This window comes from Triticum urartu, chromosome 1 (assembly GCF_003073215.2).
Source record: "Triticum urartu cultivar G1812 chromosome 1, Tu2.1, whole genome shotgun sequence".
Classification (NCBI taxonomy): domain Eukaryota; kingdom Viridiplantae; phylum Streptophyta; class Magnoliopsida; order Poales; family Poaceae; genus Triticum; species Triticum urartu.
In genome coordinates, this window is record NC_053022.1 from 476940931 (window position 1) to 476958934 (window position 18004).

Sequence of the window (18004 nt, forward strand, 5' to 3'; positions counted from 1 at the left end):
CGGTTACAAAGGAGGAGATATCCATATACGTATTGCCTAGCTTGCCTTCCACGCCAAGTAGAGTCCCATCCGGACACGAGATGAAGTCTTCATAGACTAACAGTCTGGCCAATGGAGATAGTCCGGCTGTCCGGAGACCCCCTAATCTAGGACTCCTTCAGTAGCCCCTGAACCAGGCTTCAATGACGATGAGTCCGGCGCGCAGTTGTCTTCAGCATTGCAAGGCGGGTTCCTTCTCCGAATACATCACAGAAGAATTTGAATACGAGGATAGTGTCCGACCCTGCAAAATAAGTTCCACATCCCATCGTAGAGAGAATAATGTTTTTGCAGATCTAATTCGCTAGCTTGTTTTGGCAACACGTCATTACGTCATGGCCCGGTGATTATTCGAATCGTTTCTTTTAACCAGCCCCGCACATAACGCGAGGCAGTTTTTCGACACGTCTTGTCAAAGCAGAGATCGTGTCCCCTTATTACGGGATTGTCATCAATACGGGCGTGGGTAACCCAACCGCGCCATCAATTACGATGCTTGGGGGATAAGCGGGTTTTACCAGGCAAGTGGGGACGCTTAGTTTTGTCTGCCCATATAAAGGGATAAGGATTCACCTTTCTATCCACGCCTTCTTCCTCCTCTGCTCATCCGCTCCCGCACACTCGAGCTCTAGCGCCCAAGTCCTCACTTCCATCTCAACCTTCTCCAACCATGTTCGGAGCAGGAGGCAAGTGGATGGTCTCCTATGTCACGGAGGGAGACGTCAAGAAACTGAGGAGAGCCGGATACCTGCCCGATGACATCGCGCACCGGCTCTCAGATGAGGGGCAACTCATCCCCTCCCCCAGGCCCCATGAGAGGGTTGTATTCCTCACCCATTTCTTCCGTGGACTGGGATTCCCTCTCCATCCCTTCGTTCGGGGGCTCATGTTCTATTACGGCCTGGATTTCCACGATCTGGCCCCAAACTGCATCCTCAACATCTCGGCATTTATCGTCATGTGCGAGGCCTTTCTATGCATCAAGCCCCACTTCGGCCTATGGCTGAAGACCTTCAACGTCAAGCCGAAGGTGGTGGGCGGCCGCCAGGCGGAGTGCGGAGGCGCCATGGCGGGCAAGATGCCCAACATAACATGGCTCGAGGGCTCCTTTGTGGAAACCATAAAGGGGTGGCAATCGGGGTGGTTCTATATCACTGAGCCACGCGACCCCGCATGGGTAGCGGCCCCCGAGTTCCGATCTGGCACCCCCATGCGGCTCACCTCCTGGAAGGAGAAGGGCCTGTCCTGGGGTAATTCAAAAGAGCTGACCAGACTCCAAACATGTATTCAAAACATGGTGGACAAGAAGCTCAAGCTCGTCAACATAGTCCAGGTCATGCTCATCCGCCGGATACTCCCGTGCCAACAATGGGAGTTCACCTTGTGGGAGTTCAATCCGGCGCAGCACAGAACTCTGAACAGGCTCTTCGGCACGACTCATGAAGATGCCTGGAGGGTGCTGTTCAAGATCGCCGAGGTCCCTCACCCCATTACTGAGGATCGCGGATTCAGCGCGAAGCGCCAAGCCAGCGCGGTAAGTTGTTTTACCTTTCACAGGATACTTATTTTTATATAGATTGACTCTATGCGGGATCTAAACTCCCGTGCCATTAACAGGACTGGTAGAAGATGTCTGGACAAATCGACCATTCGGATCCCTTGCCCGAAGGCCCCGCAGACGCCCTTCTGGCGAAGATGTTGGCTCCGGCCCCTTATAAGGTGCCGGAGAAGACCAAGAAGGCCAAGGGAGCTTGAAAGAGTTCCCGACGCCAGGCGTCGTCAGACTCACCGTCCGATGACTCTGCGGCGCACTCTTCCCCCGAAGACGAGGAAGAGGAAGAAGAGGCTCCCCCACCGACTAGGGGAGACAAGAAAAGGAAGGCCGCCCCAACTAGGGAGGCCGGAGGGTCCAAGAAGGGAAGGACTCTCCTTCCGGACAGCTCCACCACCGCCGACGAAAGTGAAGACGAGTGGTTGCAGAGGGCCAAGCCCCAAGGGAGATCGTAAGTATTTGGATACCAAAGTAACCCATAGGATTCCTTTGTCGCATTGCTTTCCCTGATCGCCGAACATAATTACGCAGGCTGCCACGCACCAATATCAAGGTATCATCGGACGGCTCCCTGGGTTCGTCGGACATGGATAGCGATCCAGTCCCGACTGCCACCTCCCCTCATCCTGCCGACGACGCTGAGGTGTTGTCTCAAGAGGCACCGGATCGAGGGAAGACAGTCCCGGAGGTGCCTCAAGGCGACCTTCTATACTTCGGGAGCAGAGGGGACGGGGCCCCTGAGAGCTCCGAGTTCGGCCCTCAGCCGAACACCGCGCCGGAACCTCCAGCGGTTCCGAGCTCAGGCAGGCTGTCTCCTTCTAAGAGGGGTGAGACGCATGTGCCGGTGACCTCTGTCCATCCAGAGGTGCCGGACAATCTATTGGAAGCGCTTCACAGTGCTTCCATCGAGGAGGAGCACCGCACTATCATGAGTGCGGTGATCCAAAAGGTTCAGTCCGCCAAGAGCGGATTGACTGAAGCCTGTAGTAGCCTTCTAACAGGCTTCGAGGTAAGTGTTTTAAAATGTAGTAGAAGTATTACCGCATAGACAGTAGCCCCTAGTGCTTTGTTCGGTGTTCGCAAAGAAAAGCCGAACAGAGGATCAAATAAAATCGCAGGAGTCTAATATAAGTATGTCAATATGCATATGCAGGCTTCTCTGCTGGCGTCCGCCGCACTAACTGCGGAGGTCGCCGTACTGAAGCAGGACCTCGACAGGTCCAAGAAAGAGCTCGGCCTTGTCAAGAGGTAGCTCTAGGAGAACGAGGGTAAGTAATACCCCGTCTATAGATATATGTATATATAAGAAAGGACGTGATTGCAGAATGACAGGATCATTGTATGTTTTGCCAGGGGCCACGGCCGAGGTGGCGACCCTGAAGCAAGGGCTGACCAAGGCCGAAGAGACAGCGGCAAAGGAGCGCACTGAGCGGGAGAGGACGAGGCTCAGGTGGGCGAGGTGCAACAAGAGCTCCAGGCTCTCGTGACGAAGCACGAGGCGTTGGAGCTTGACTTGAAGATGCGAGAGTCTGAGCTTGCTGCGGCCCGTGAGACTGCGAAGAGTGCCAAGGCCGAGGCCCAGAAGGCCCTTCAGGAGATCGACGCGATGAAGAAGATAGCAACGGGTAAGGCTTTCTATATGCAAAGCAAGCATGTAAAAGTAAATTATCGATTACTTACCCGGATCCGGAGCTCTTCAGGAGCATTCGGAGATTTGCCCCGCAGTGTGTCCGATGCCGCACAATTTTACCAGGCCGAGGACGGGAGCTCGACGGAGAAGCTGTTCTGGTCTCAGTATGCCGAGGCCGAACATCCGGTGCCAATGAGCGACCAGCTGAAGCAGATGGTCGAGCTACATAAGGCGGCCGATTAGTCCATGAAGGGCTTCATAGTCCGGTTGTGGCCTGGCGACGCCCTTCCGAACAGATTCTTCGGCCTAGTGAGGTGGCTTGTGGATGCCTGCCCACGGCTGGAGATCGTCAAGCGATCCGTCTGCATTGAAGGTGCACGCAGGGCTTTTGCCCGTGTAAAAACGCAGTGGGTCAAGCTAGACGCCGTGAAGCTGATCAAGGAGGGGCCGCCGGAGGGCAAGGAGCACCACCACCCCGAGATGTACTACGAGGGTGTTCTGCCTGGCGCCCGTCTTGTCACGGATGAATGTTCACAAAATGTAATATTTGAATGAGACTTGCTCGTTTTGTCCTGTATGTATGAAAACTTGTATCGTATTCTCTATGCAACGCTTGTGTGAATTTAAAATATTACCTTCTGTTTGGCTGTTTATCCAATCTGAGAGATGGCTAGTCCTCGGCTTCTGCCCCCATGCCACGAGTGCTGGGGTGTTCGGGATAAACCTGAGCACTCTTGTTCCCATGTTTGGGTCCTTCGAGGGAGGTGCTCAGCACAATGAACAAGGCAACCGGACTAATAATGCTTTATCACTCTCACTTAGCCATAGAATTCTATAATTTTAAATTTCGGTGAAGCTCCTGGTATTCGGAAGGCCGAATTCGGGGCGCGATACACGCCTGTAAGCCGGACAGAGCCGACCCCTCGCCCTAAGCGGCATAAGTATTTAGGGACTCGAAAAACCTCGCCGAACAGCGACCAGTCTCTCGCCTTATCATGACAGTCAGTTTTAGCTTTCTCTACTGAGGTGCTCAGCCCGGCAGAACCGGGGCACAATCGTAGTAGTTCTCCTAGCGCTACCTTAGCCGATAGAGCGGAACATAAGGTACCAAAACATAGGAGCCGGGCAAACCCAACATTTGACCAAAGACATGATTCGGAGCTGATGCATATAATGCTATAAGTTCGGGGTGCCGCACTTGTGAAAGTGTTCGGACTTTTCACACCATATTGTGGGTACGTAAGCCCCTGGTGCATTGGCCGTACCAGAGTGTACGGTTGCAAGGCTTCATTAATGAACACACACACACACATATATATATAACAAAAATGCAATAATATTCGTAATGTCATGCATTTTTTATTAAAAAATTGCATTAAAGCAGAATGATACAGATAGTGCAATAAGTAAAAGAGTAGGACTATGTCCCTTCCAAGGGCGAGCTGAGGAATGATATGAAATCTGTAATCAACCTGGGAATTCCGTTGTATAACGTAGTTGTCTGCCTCCTTGGTTGCTGTATCATGTGTTCGGCAATAGAGCTGCGAACAGTGTTTCCAGAGATTAAAGTCCTGAAAAAAAAGAAAAATAACCAAACGCGAAGCCCCTAGTGCGGTTTAGGCCATGTTTTGGGGTGTGCCGCAGTTGTGCCCCCCTCCCCTCCTGTGCCCATGGTATTTTTAATGCGTAATTATGTACGCGCGACACGAATATAGCCGTTGGGCTGGGATTGGGGTGGCCTCCGTATTGCTACGCGAGCTCAGATCGTGCCAGGCGGTCTATTTGCCGATTGCCCCGAGCGCGCTAGAAGGTGTCCGGGCTTTGAAACGCTGAACTGGTAGATTGCCTTGAGAGGCTGCTTTGCGCTTCTGCTGCAAGGGCTGTGGTGTGCTCCTCTGTTCGGAGAGAGCTCTGTGTTTCCATTGACTGTAATAACTCCGCGAGGTCCTGGCATCTTGAGCTTGAGGTATGCATAATGTGGTACCGCATTGAATCTAGCAAATGCGGTTCGTCCGAGCAGCGTGTGATAACCACTGTGGAACGGGACTATATCGAAGATTAACTCTTCGCTTCGGAAGTTATCCGAGGATCCGAAGACCACTTCTAGTGTAATTGAGCCTGTGCAGTGGGCCTCTATGCCTGGAATGGCGCCCTTAAAGGTCGTTTTTGTGGGTTTGATCCTTGAGGGGTCTATACCCATTTTGCGCACTGTGTCCTGATAAAGCAGGTTCAGGCTGCTGCCGCCGTCCATAAGGACTCGAGTGAGGTGAAATCCGTCGATGATTGGGTCTAGGACCAGTGCGGCGAATCCGCCATGACGGATACTAGTGGGGTGGTCCCTGTGATCGAAGGTGATCGGATAGGAGGACCAAGGGTTGAACTTTGGGGCGACTGGCTCCAACGCATATACGTCCCTGAGCGCACGCTTCCGCTCCCTCTTGGGGATGTGGGTTGCGTATATCATGTTCACCGTCCGCACTTGCGGGGGAAACCTCTTCTGTCCTCCAGTGTGCGGCTGCTGGGGTTCTTCCTCGTCATCGCTATGCGGCCCCTTGTCCTTGTTTTCGGCAATTAACTTGCCGGCCTACTTGAACACTGAACAATCCTTGTTGGTGTGACTGGCTGGCTTGTCTGGGGTGCCGTGTATTTGACACGAGCGATCGAGTATACGGTCCAAGCTGGACGGACCCGGCGTACTTTGTTTGAATGGCTTTTTCCGCTGACCGGGTTTAGAGCCTTTGAATCCGGCATTGACTGCCGTATCCTCAGTACTTTCGTTGTTAATGCGGCGCTTATGCTTGTTGCGACATGACCTGCTATTGCCGTCCTTGGTATCTGAGGTACCATGGTTCTTTGATATGTTATTACTGCGAGCCAACCAGCTGTCTTCTCCCGCACAAAAGCGGGTCATGAGCGTCGTGAGAGCTGCCATAGATTTCGGCTTTTCCTGACCAAGGTGCCGGGCTAGCCACTTGTCTCGGATGTTGTGCTTGAAAGCCGCTAAGGCCTCTGCATCCGGACAGTCGACGATTTGATTTTTCTTTGTAAGGAACCGAGTCCAGAATTGCCTGGCCGACTCTTCTGGCTGCTGAATTATGTGACTCAAGTCACCGGCGTCTGGTGGTCGCACATAAGTGCCCTAAAAGTTGTCGTGGAATGCGGCTTCCAGATCTTCCCAACAGCTAATGGAGTCCGCTGGCAAGCTATTAAGCCAATGCCGCGCTAGTCCTTTGAGTTTTAGTGGGAGGTACTTGATGGCATGTAAGTCATCACCGCGGGCCATGTGGATGTGGAGGAGGAAGTCCTCAATCCATACTGCGGGATCTGTTGTGCCGTCGTATGATTCAATGTTTACAGGTTTGAAACCTTCTGGGAATTGATGTTCCATTACTTCGTCTGTGAAGCATAAGGGGTGTGCGGCGCCTCTGTATTGGGCTATATCGCGATGCAGCTCGAATGGGTCTTGCCCGCTGTGTTCGGCCCGGCCGGATTTGCTTTTACTGTATCCGGTGTGACATTTGTCGTCTCGCAGAGTGGTGCGCCCTCGTGATCTGTAGATCGATCTTGAATGCTTTGCCTTGTCCTCCAATATGTCTCGCAGGTCTGGCGTATCCCCCCATGCCTTTTTATTTGGATGGCGTTGGGGTGGAGGCTGAGCTTTTGGTTGGAATGCCTCTCTATCGCGGCCACGAGGTGGCTGATCAGCCGTATCATATGCTTCTTCCTCCAATCGGGGTAGTAACCTGCGCCTTGGATAACTCTTGGAGGGACGCTCGGGTTTATATTCCTCGGCCGCGAGGACTTCAGTCCATTTGTCAGCTAGCAGATCTTAATCAGCTTGAAGCTGCTGCTGCTTTTTCTTCAGGCTATTTGCCGTGGCCATAAGCCTGTGCTTGAAGCACTCTTGTTCGACGGGATCCTCTGGTATGGCGAAATCATCGTCGCCGAGGCTTGCCTCGTCTTTGGAGGGGGCATGTAATTGTCATCCTCCTCCTCTCCGCCAGCCGCTCTCTCAGGAGAGCTGGCTCCTTCATCCTCCTGCTCTAAATCTTGCTGGAGGGGATTGTTGTTGTCTTCGGCGCTATCCGGAGTGTTATTATCTCCTGTGCCGGTATCACCACTTTTGCTTTGGCGGGACTTAGAGTGGCGCCGCTGACGTCGGCGCTTGGGTTGCTTCTTGGAGGGGTCATCCTCCGCTATCTCGTCGCCATTGCCTTCATTGGGTGTATCCACCATGTATATGTCATACGACGAGGTGGCTTTCCAGTGCCCTATAGGTGCTGGTTTATGTTCGTCTCCTACATCGTCGTCCATACCGTCGATGTCTTCGGAGTCGAAGTGGAGCATATCGGTTAAATCATCGACAGTGGCTACCAAGTGGGTGGTGGGTGGGCGTCGAATTTCTTCGTCGTCCGCATCCCAATCCTGTTGGCCATAATCCGGCCAGGTCTCTCCTGACAAAGAGAGAGACCTTAGTGAATTCAGAATGTTGCCGAAGGGCGAGTGCTGAAAGATATCCGCGGTGGTGAATTCCATGATCGGCGCCCAATCGGATTCGATTGGCAGGGGCGCGGATGGTTCGGGGTCCGGAAGAGAGTCCGACACCTTGGAGTCACGGGCTGCGTAGAGGATTATGCTGGTGTTTGGCTCGATTGTCGTCGAGACTGCAGCCCCTGAGGCGGTGTCTAGCCACCCGTCCTCGATTGGCGCAGTTGGCTCCGAGCTAAGGGTCGGAGCTGATGCGGGCGCGGCCTCTGGGGTACCGTCCGGTGGCAGAGCTATGTCATACCCATTGTGACAGTGCGGTGCGCCCGGCTGTGGCTCGAATCCGTCGAAGATCAAGTCCCTACGGATGTTGGCCGTGTAATTCAAACTTCCAAATCTGACCTGATGGCCAGGGGCGCCCTCTTGATGGAGGTAAAACCCTACGTCCTGCTTGATTAATATTGAAGATATGTGTAGTACAAGAGTAGATCTACCACGAGATCAGAGAGGCTAAACCCTAGAAGCTAGCCTATGGTATGATTGTATGTTGTGATTGTTGTCCTACGGACTAAAACCCTTCGGTTTATATAGACACTGGAGAGGGTTAGGGTTACACAAGGTCAGTTACAAAGGAGGAGATATCCATATACGTATTGCCTAGCTTGCCTTCCACGCCAAGTAGAGTCCCATCCGGACACGAGACGAAGTCTTCAATCTTGTATCTTCATAGTCTAACAGTCCGGCCAATGGAGATAGTCCGGCTGTCCGGAGACCCCCTAATCCAGGACTCCCTCAACTCCTCCTCCTTCACCCACGGCGCTCCTCTTCCGCCTCACGCTCCCATTGCATCTGGCGCTCGCCATCGACGCGCTCCTCCGCCAGCCAGCGCATCCGCCACTGTTCGAGGTAGAGCTGCTCATGCGCCGGCATCGCCCTAAGCCACATAGGGCGCGCGCTGACCCACTCGCTCACCACTCCATCCCAGGTGAACCGCTGGGTCACCAACATAGGGGATGGCGTCGGCTCGGCCTTGACAGGGGACGGCGGCATTGGCGGCGGCAGGACGCAGTCGCCGGAAGCGGAGAGAGCAATGGCCTCCTACAGTCGCGCCTGGTACGCCGCGTCCTCCTCCTCCTTTGTCTTGCGCCGCTCGTCTCACACTGTTCTGCATGGAGCCGCAGTGCCGCCTGTTAGGCGGCCTCCTCCTCCCAGCCATCCTCGTGCATGACAGGGGCGGTGGGGTGCCAGCATGAACGTGTTGGACGCCACGCCGGCGCTGCTCCTCGTGCTCGAGGGCGAACCAGACCTCCCAATCGGGAGAATCTGGGGCGTAGGCCGGGTTGAGGTGTTGCTCCGGCGTCAGCAGCTCCCGCCGGCGCTGTACCTCCTCTGCGTGCACCCGCGACGTCCGCAGCACCGCCGGCACCGGGATCTGCTCTGGATCCAAATGCAAGTCATGTGGCAGTGTCACGTCGGGATACGGAAGGGGGATGCGTTTCACCCAGTGCCACCTTGCTTGGTGCACTGGCACGTGTAGCCGCTGCCTCACCAAGCGGGCAGTCGCCGGCGGAGGCAGGGGGAGCGTGCGCGAAGAGCCGGCGGGGGCCTTGCCCTTGTTCTTGCCGGCTAAGAAGCCCATGGTGGCACTAAGGTTGTCACCGACGGGGGAGCAAGGTGTCTAAATGGGGACGAGAAGCTGGAAGCAGATGAGCCCCCCAAGCTTGGATTAAAAAAGGACGCCCACAGTTGCTGATGCGTTAGCCCGCGGTAGGTGGTCGCCTTTCATAAAGATGCGGGTGTGATGACCCACAAGTATTGGGGATCAATCGTAGTCTTTTCTATAAGTAAGAGTGTCGAACCCAACAAGGAGCATAAGGAAATGACAAGTGGTTTTTAGCAAGGTATTCTCTGCAAGCACTGAAATTTTAAGTAGCGAGTAGTTTGATAGCAAAATAATTTGTAACGATCAAGTAACGGTAACGACAAATAATATGCAGCAAGGTAGCCCAATCCTTGCGTGGCAAAGGACAGGACAAAACGGTCTCTTATGATAAGCAAAGCATTCTTTGAGGTACACGGGAATTTCATCTAGTCACTTTCATCATATTGGTTTGATTTGTGTTCGCTACTTTGATAATTTGATATGTGGGTGGACCGGTTCTTAGGTTATGTTCTTACTTGAACAAACCTCCTACTTATGATTAACCCCCTCACAAGCATCCTTAACTATGAGAAAAATATTAAGAATAAATCTAACCATAACATTAAACTTTTTGGATCCAAATCAGCCCCTTACGGAATAGCGCATAAACTAGGGTTTAAGCTTCTGCCACTCTCGCAACCCATCATATAATAACTACTCCACAATGCATTCCCTTAGGCCCAAATATGGTGAAGTGTCATGTAGTTGACGTTCACATGACACCACTAAGGGAATCACAACATACATACCATCAAAAATATCGAACACATATCAAGTTCACATGATTACTTGCAACAAGATTTCTCCCGTGAGCTCAAGAACAAAAGTAACTGCTCACAAATGATAATCATGCTCAAGATCAGAGGGGTATTAAATACCATAATGGATCTGAACATATACTATCCCACCAAATAAACCATATAGTAATCAACTACAAGATGTAATCAACACTACTAGTCACCCACAAGTACCAATCTATAGGTTCCGGTACAAAGATTGAACACAAGAGATGAACTAGGGTTTGAGAGGAGATGGTGTTGTTGAAGATGTTGATGGATATTGCCTTCCCCAAGATGGGAGAGTTGTTGGTGATGATGATGACGATGATTTCCCCCTTCGGGAGGGAAGTTCCCCCGGCGGAATCGCTCCGCCGGAGGGCAAAAGTGCTCCTGACCAAGTTCCGCCTCGAGATGGCGGCGCTTCGTCCCGAAAGTACTCCCCTTATTTTTTCTAGGTCAAAATGACTTATATACCAGAAGAGGGGCACCGGAGGTGGGCCGAGAGGGCACAACCCACCAGGGCGTGCCTGGTCTCCCTGGCGTGCCCAGGTGGTTGTGCCCACCTGGTGGGCCCATCTGGTACTTATTTTATCCAATAATTCTTATATATTCCATAAAATTATCCGTAAAGTTTCAGCTCATTTGGAGTTGTGCACAATAGGTGGCCTGAAGTTGCTTTTTCAGGTCCAGAATTCCAGCTGCCGGTATTCTCCCTCTTTGTGTGAACCTTGCATATTATGAGAGAAAATGCATTAGAATTACTCCAAAAAACATTATTATGCATAAAAACATCATAAATAACAGTAGTAAAACATGATGCAAAATAGACGTATCAGGGTGGTAGTTGGCCGTCCGCCATGTGGGGACGCGGCGGATGTCGGTGTCAAAATCGGCAGATCTCGGGTAGGGGTCCCGAACTGTGCGTCTAAGGATCGATGGTAACAGGAGACAGGGACATGATGTTTACCCAGGTTTGGGCCCTCTTGATGGAGGTAATACCCTACGTCCTGCTTGATTGACTTTGATGAATATAGGGGTTACAAGAGTTGATCTACCATGAGATCGTAATGGCTAAACCCTAATTGTCTAGCCTGTATGATTATGATCGCCTCTACGGACTAAACCCTCCGGTTTATATAGACACCAGAGGGACCTAGGGTTGTACAGAGTCGGTTTACATAGGGAGGAATCTTCATATCTGAATGCCAAGCTTGCCTTCCATGTAAAGGAGAGTCCCATCCGGACACGGGAGGAAGTCTTCTGTCTTGTATCTTCATGACCCATTAGTCCAGCCCACATCACATAGCCCAGACGCCCGAGGACCCCTTAATCCAGGACTCCCTCAGTAGCCCCTGAACCAGGCTTCAATGGTGATGTGTCCGACGTGCATATTGTCTTCGGCATTGCAAGGCGGATTCCTCCTCCAAATACTTCAAAGCATCTGACATGAAGAGTTATACTCGAATTTTCATTTAATGTCATATCCTTCAGCTTTTGCGCCTCCGTTGCTTCCGCTTCCACGTGTCGAGCAAATACAAAAGGTCAGAGTATTTTTTGCACATAACACCCCGACCATGTAAAAAGGCATCTATTTAAAGGGATTGGATCTCAGATGCCATTCCACACCAGGCAGAAAATCCTTAGAGCTCGCTAGGAGAAACCATTCAAACATGGCTAGCACTCCCAGTTCCTCCTCCCGCCCTCATGGCTCCGAAAAAGGCGATTGGGAGAGATGTTCAGTATCGCATGACCAGCTGGTTAAGCTCCAAACGCAGGGATTCCTTCCCCCGCGGATCTAGTCCCCGTTCGAACCTCTTTCACTGGCGAAGCCTTGGCGGAAAATTTCCCCAATCCAACCAGGGGGAACGAGTGTGCTTCGTCTCCTTTTTATTAAGAGGCATCGAATTTCCAACCCATCCTTTCCTCCAGGGTCTCCTGGAGTACTACGATCTCTAACCGCACAATCTTACGCCGGCCTCTATCCTGCACATTGCGGGTTTTGTTGCTCTTTGCGAGCTATTCCTGGGCTGCGAGGCCCATTTTGAGTTATGGAGGAAGCTTTTCGGCCTCGTCCCCCGCTCCCAAAAGGGATCTATATTCGAGGTGGGCGGCGCCGAGATATGGCATATAGCCGGGACCAGATACTTGTCCGGCACGCCAAAGAAGGCATCCGAAGAGTGGGCCTCAGAGTGGTTTTATATTGAAGATGTCGCTCTCCCCGACCCATTCCGAATGGGCCTTCCCGAATTTTCTAGCGCTCCACTGAGAAAACGCCATAGCTGGCTGTTGGACACCCCAGGCTTTACACTTTATGCTTCCGGCTCGTATGTTGTGTGGAATTGTGAGCGGATAACAATTTCACACAGGAAACAGCTATGACCATGATTACGCCAAGCTATTTAGGTGAGACTATAGAATACTCAAGCTTTCATGTACACCTGGGAAATAGTCTTCATTCTCATCAATGAATTCCCAATCAACTCATCTCATATCACAGACAATTGGCTTCTTGTCAAGCAGAATGGTCTCATAGAAATCCTGTTGTTCCTTGGTGTGGAACCTATAGTCCACTGCAGTCCTCCTCCTCACAGCATAGGAGGATCAGACTGTCTCCAAACTCTCAGTCATGCATCCTTCCTGATGTTCATGTCCTCTGCCACTGGATGAGTGTCATTGTGGTTGGGAATCTTAGGTTTCAGTTTTCTCAGCACTTGGGCTTCTGCATCTTCTTCTTCAACTTCAGGCACTGGGCCTTGTTCTTTTCTTTAGCTGGGATGTTCCTGGTGCTTCTCTTGGGCTTAGAAGGCTCTGGAGCTTGAGCATCAGCCTTGGAAGCAGTTTTGGGCTTTGATGGAGCAGCCCCTGACTTGATTGCATCTCCCATGAGCTTCTGGGACTTGGGTGCTGGTGCAGCATCCTCTTTCTCTTCATCTTCTTCTGGCTCTCTCATTATGGAGGATCTACCAAGGACTCTGGCAGTGGTCTTTTTGACCATCTCTTTCCTCTTATTTCCCTCTCCAGCAACCTCTCCAGTTGGCTTAGAGGTTTCAGCAGTTGAGGCCCTGGCCTTAGACATTGGAACTCTTTTTGCAGGTGCCTTCTTATGCACCCCTGGCTTAGTTGTTGCAACAGCACCATACTCTTCCTTCGGCACCTTCTTTTTGGAGCTAACTTCCTCCTCAACAGCAACATAGTTCTCATCTTTAGAATCTGAGGTTTTCTTCCTCCTTGTCCTGGTGGCTGCTTTTGGCAAGTTACTGGGAGTGCTCCTGCTGCCATCATCTGAGGTGCTTGAGGGACTAGTGCCCTCAGTCATTTGCACTTGCTCTTCAGATCTATTTTGGCTATCACTCTGGTCAGACATCTTGGTGGGCAAACTTGTTGGAAATATGCCCTAGAGGCAATAATAAATTGATTATTATTATATTTCCTTGTTCATGATAATCATTTATTATCCATGCTAGAATTGTATTGATAGGAAACTCAGATACATGTGTGGATACATAGACAACACCATGTCCCTAGTAAGCCTCTAGTTGACTAGCTCGTTGATCAATAGATGGTTACGGTTTCCTGACCATGGACATTGGATGTCGTTGATAATGGGATCACATCATTAGGAGAATGATGTGATGGACAAGACCCAATCCTAAGCATAGCACAAGATCGTGTAGTTCGTATGCTAAAGCTTTTCTAATGTCAAGTATCATTTCCTTAGACCATGAGATTGTGCAACTCCCGGATACCGTAGGAGTGCTTTGGGTGTGCCAAAAGTCACAACGTAACTGGGTGGCTATAAAGGTACACTACAGGTATCTCCGAAAGTGTCTGTTGGGTTGGCACGAATCAAGACTGGGATTTGTCACTCCGTGTAAACGGAGAGGTATCTCTGGGCCCACTCGGTAGGACATCATCATAATGTGCACAATGTGATCAAGGAGTTGATCATGGGATGATGTGTTACGGAACGAGTAAAGAGACTTGCCGGTAACGAGATTGAACAAGGTATCGGGATACCGACGATCGAATCTCGGGCAAGTGTCGTACCGATAGACAAAGGGAATTGTATACGGGATTGATTAAGTCCTTGACATCGTGGTTCATCCGATGAGATCATCGTGGAACATGTGGGATCCAACATGGGTATCCAGATCCCGCTGTTGGTTATTGACCGGAGAGTCATCTCGGTCATGTCTGCATGTCTCCCGAACCCGTAGGGTCTACACACTTAAGGTTCGGTGACGCTAGGGTTATAGAGATATTAGTATGCGGTAACCCGAAAGTTGTTCGGAGTCCCGGATGAGATCCCGGACGTCAGGAGGAGTTCCGGAATGGTCCGGAGGTAAAGAATTATATATAGGAAGTGCTATTTCGGCCATCGGGACAAGTTTCGGGGTCACCGGTATTGTACCGGGACCACCGGAAGGGTCCCGGGGGTCCACCGGGTGGGGCCACCTGCCCCGGGGGGCCACATGGGCTGTAGGGGGTGCGCCTTGGCCTACATGGGCCAAGGGCACCAGCCCCAAGAGGCCCATGCGCCAAGAGTAGAGGAAAAGGGAGAGTCCTAAAGGGGGAAGGCACCTCCGAGGTGCCTTGGGGAGGATGGACTCCTCCCCCCCTTGGCCGCACCCTTCCTTGGAGGAAGGGGCAAGGCTGCGCCCTCCCCCTCTGCCTTGGCCCTATATATAGTGGGGGGGAAGGGAGGGCAACCATACCTAAGCCCTGGCGCCTCCCTCTCCCTCCCATAACACATCTCCCTCCTCCCACAGCGCTTGGCGAAGCCCTGTTGGAATCCCGCTACTTCCACCACCACGCCGTCGTGCTGTTGGATCTCCATCAACCTCTCCTCCCCCCTTGCTGGATCAAGAAGGAGGAGACGTCGCTGCTCCGTACGTGTGTTGAACGCGAAGGTGCCGTCCGTTCGGCGCTAGGATCATCGGTGATTTGGATCACGACGAGTACGACTCCATCAACCCCGTTCTCTTGAACGCTTCCGCGTGCGATCTACAAGGGTATGTAGATCCACTCCTCCCTCATTGCTAGATGACTCCATAGATAGATCTTGGTGACACGTAGGAAAATTTTGAATTTATGCTACGTTCCCCAACAGTGGCATCATGAGCTAGGTTTATGCGTAGTTTCTACGCACGAGTAGAACACAAAGTAGTTGTGGGCGTTGATTTTGTTCAATATGCTTGCCGTTACTAGTCTTATCTTGATTCGGCGGCATCGTGGGATGAAGCGGCCCGGACCAACCTTACACGTATGCTTACGTGAGACCGGTTCCACCGACTGACATGCACTAGTTGCATTAGGTGGCTGGCGGGTGTCTGTCTCTCCCACTTTAGTCGGATCGGATTCGATGAAAAGGGTCCTTATGAAGGGTAAATAGCAATTGGCATATCACGTTGTGGTTTTTGCGTAGGTAAGAAACGTTCTTGCTAGAAACCCATAGCAGCCACGTAAAACATGCAAACAACAATTAGAGGACGTTTAACTTGTTTTTGCAGGGTATGCTATGTGATGTGATATGGCCAAAAGGATGTGATGAATGATATATGTGATGTATGAGATTGATCATGTTCTTGTAATAGGAATCACGACTTGCATGTCGATGAGTATGACAACCGGCAGGAGCCATAGGAGTTGTCTTAATTTATTTATGACCTGCGTGTCAACATAAACGTCATGTAATTACTTTACTTTATTGCTAACCGTTAGCTGTAGTAGTAGAAGTAATAGATGACGTGACAACTTCATGGAGACACGATGATGGAGATCATGATGATGGAGATCATGGTGTCATGTCGGTGACAAGATGATCATGGAGCCCCAAGATGGAGATCAAAGGAGCTATATGATATTGGCCATATCATGTCACTATTATTTGATTGCATGTGATGTTTATCATGTTTTTACATCTTGTTTACTTAGAACGACGGTAGTAAATAAGATGATCCCTCATAAAAATTTCAAGAAAGTGTTCCCCCTAACTGTGCACCGTTGCGACAGTTTGTTGTTTCGAAGCACCACGTGATGATCGGGTGTTAGATTCTAACGTTCACATACAACGGGTGTAAGACAGATTTACACACGCGAAACACTTAGGTTGACTTGACGAGCCTAGCATGTGTACAGACATGGCCTCGGAACACAGAAGACCGAAAGGTCGAGCATGAGTCGTATGGTAGATACGATCAACATGAAGATGTTCACCGATGATGACTAGTCCGTCTCACGTGATGATCGGACACGGCCTAGTTGACTCGGATCATGTAATCACTTAGATGACTAGAGGGATGTCTATCTGAGTGGGAGTTCATAAGATGAACTTAATTATCCTGAACATAGTCAAAAGGTCTTCACAAATTATGTCGTAGCTCGCACTTCAGTTCTACTGTTTGGATATGTTCCTAGAGAAAATTTAGTTGAAAGTTGATAGTAGCAATTATGCGGACTAGATCCGTAAACTGAGGATTGTTCTCATTGCTTCATAGAAGGCTTATGTCCTTAATGCACCGCTCAGTGTGCTGAACCTCGAATGTTGTCTGTGGATGTTGCGAACATCTGACATACACATTTTGATAACTACGTGATAGTTCAGTTAAAACAGTTTAGAATTGAGGCAACAAAGACGTTTTGAAACGTCACGAAACATATGAGATGTTTCGAGGGCTGAAATTGGGATTTCAGGCTCGTGCCCACGTGAAGAGGTATAAGACCTCCTACGATTTTCTTAGCCTACAAACTAAGGAGAAAAGCTCAATTGTTGTGCTTGTGCTCAGATTGTCTGAGTACAACAATCGCTTGAATCGAGTGGGAGTTGATCTTCCAGATGAAATAGTGATGGTTCTCCAAAGTCATTACCACCAAGCTGCTAGAGCTTCGTGATGAACTATGATATATCAGGGACATATATGATGATCCTTGAGATATTCGCGATGTTTGACACCGCGAAAGTAGAAATCAAGAAGGAGCATCAATTGTTGATGGTTGGTGAAACCACTAGTTTCAAGAAGGGCAAGGGAACAAAGGGATACTTCATGAAACGGCAATTCAGCTGCTGCTCTAGTGAAGAAACCCAAGGTTGAACCCAAACCCGAGACTGAGTGCTTCTGTAATAAGGGGAACAGCCACTGGAGCAGAATTACCCTAGATACTTGGTAGATGAGAAGGCTGGCAAGGTCGATAGAAGTATATTGGATATACATTGTGTTAATGTGTACTTTACTAGTACTCCTAGTAGCACCAGGGTATTAGATACCGGTTCGGTTACTAAGTGTTAGTAACTCGAAACAAAAGGCTACGGAATAAACGGAGACTAGCTAAAGGTGAGCTGACGATATGTGTTGGAAGTGTTTCCAGGGTTGATATGATCAAGCATCGCAAGCTCCCTCTACCATCGAGATTGGTATTAAAACCTAAATAATTGTTATTTGGTGTTTGCGTTGAGCATAGACATGATTGGATTATGTCTATCGCAATACGGTTATTCATTTAAAGAGAATAATGGTTACTCTATTTATTTGAATAATACCTTCAATGGTCTTGCACCTAAAATGAATGGTTCATTGAAATCTCGATCGTAGTGATACACATGTTCATGCCAAAAGATAGTAATGATAGTACCACCTACTTGTGGCACTGCCACTTAAGTCATATCGGTATAAAACGCATGAAGAAGCTCCATGTTGATGGATATTTGGGCTCGCTCATTTTTGAAAGGTTTGAGACATGCGAACCATGTCTATTGGTGTATATGCATGAAGAAACTCCATGCAAATGGACCGTTTGGACTCACTTGATTTTGAATCACT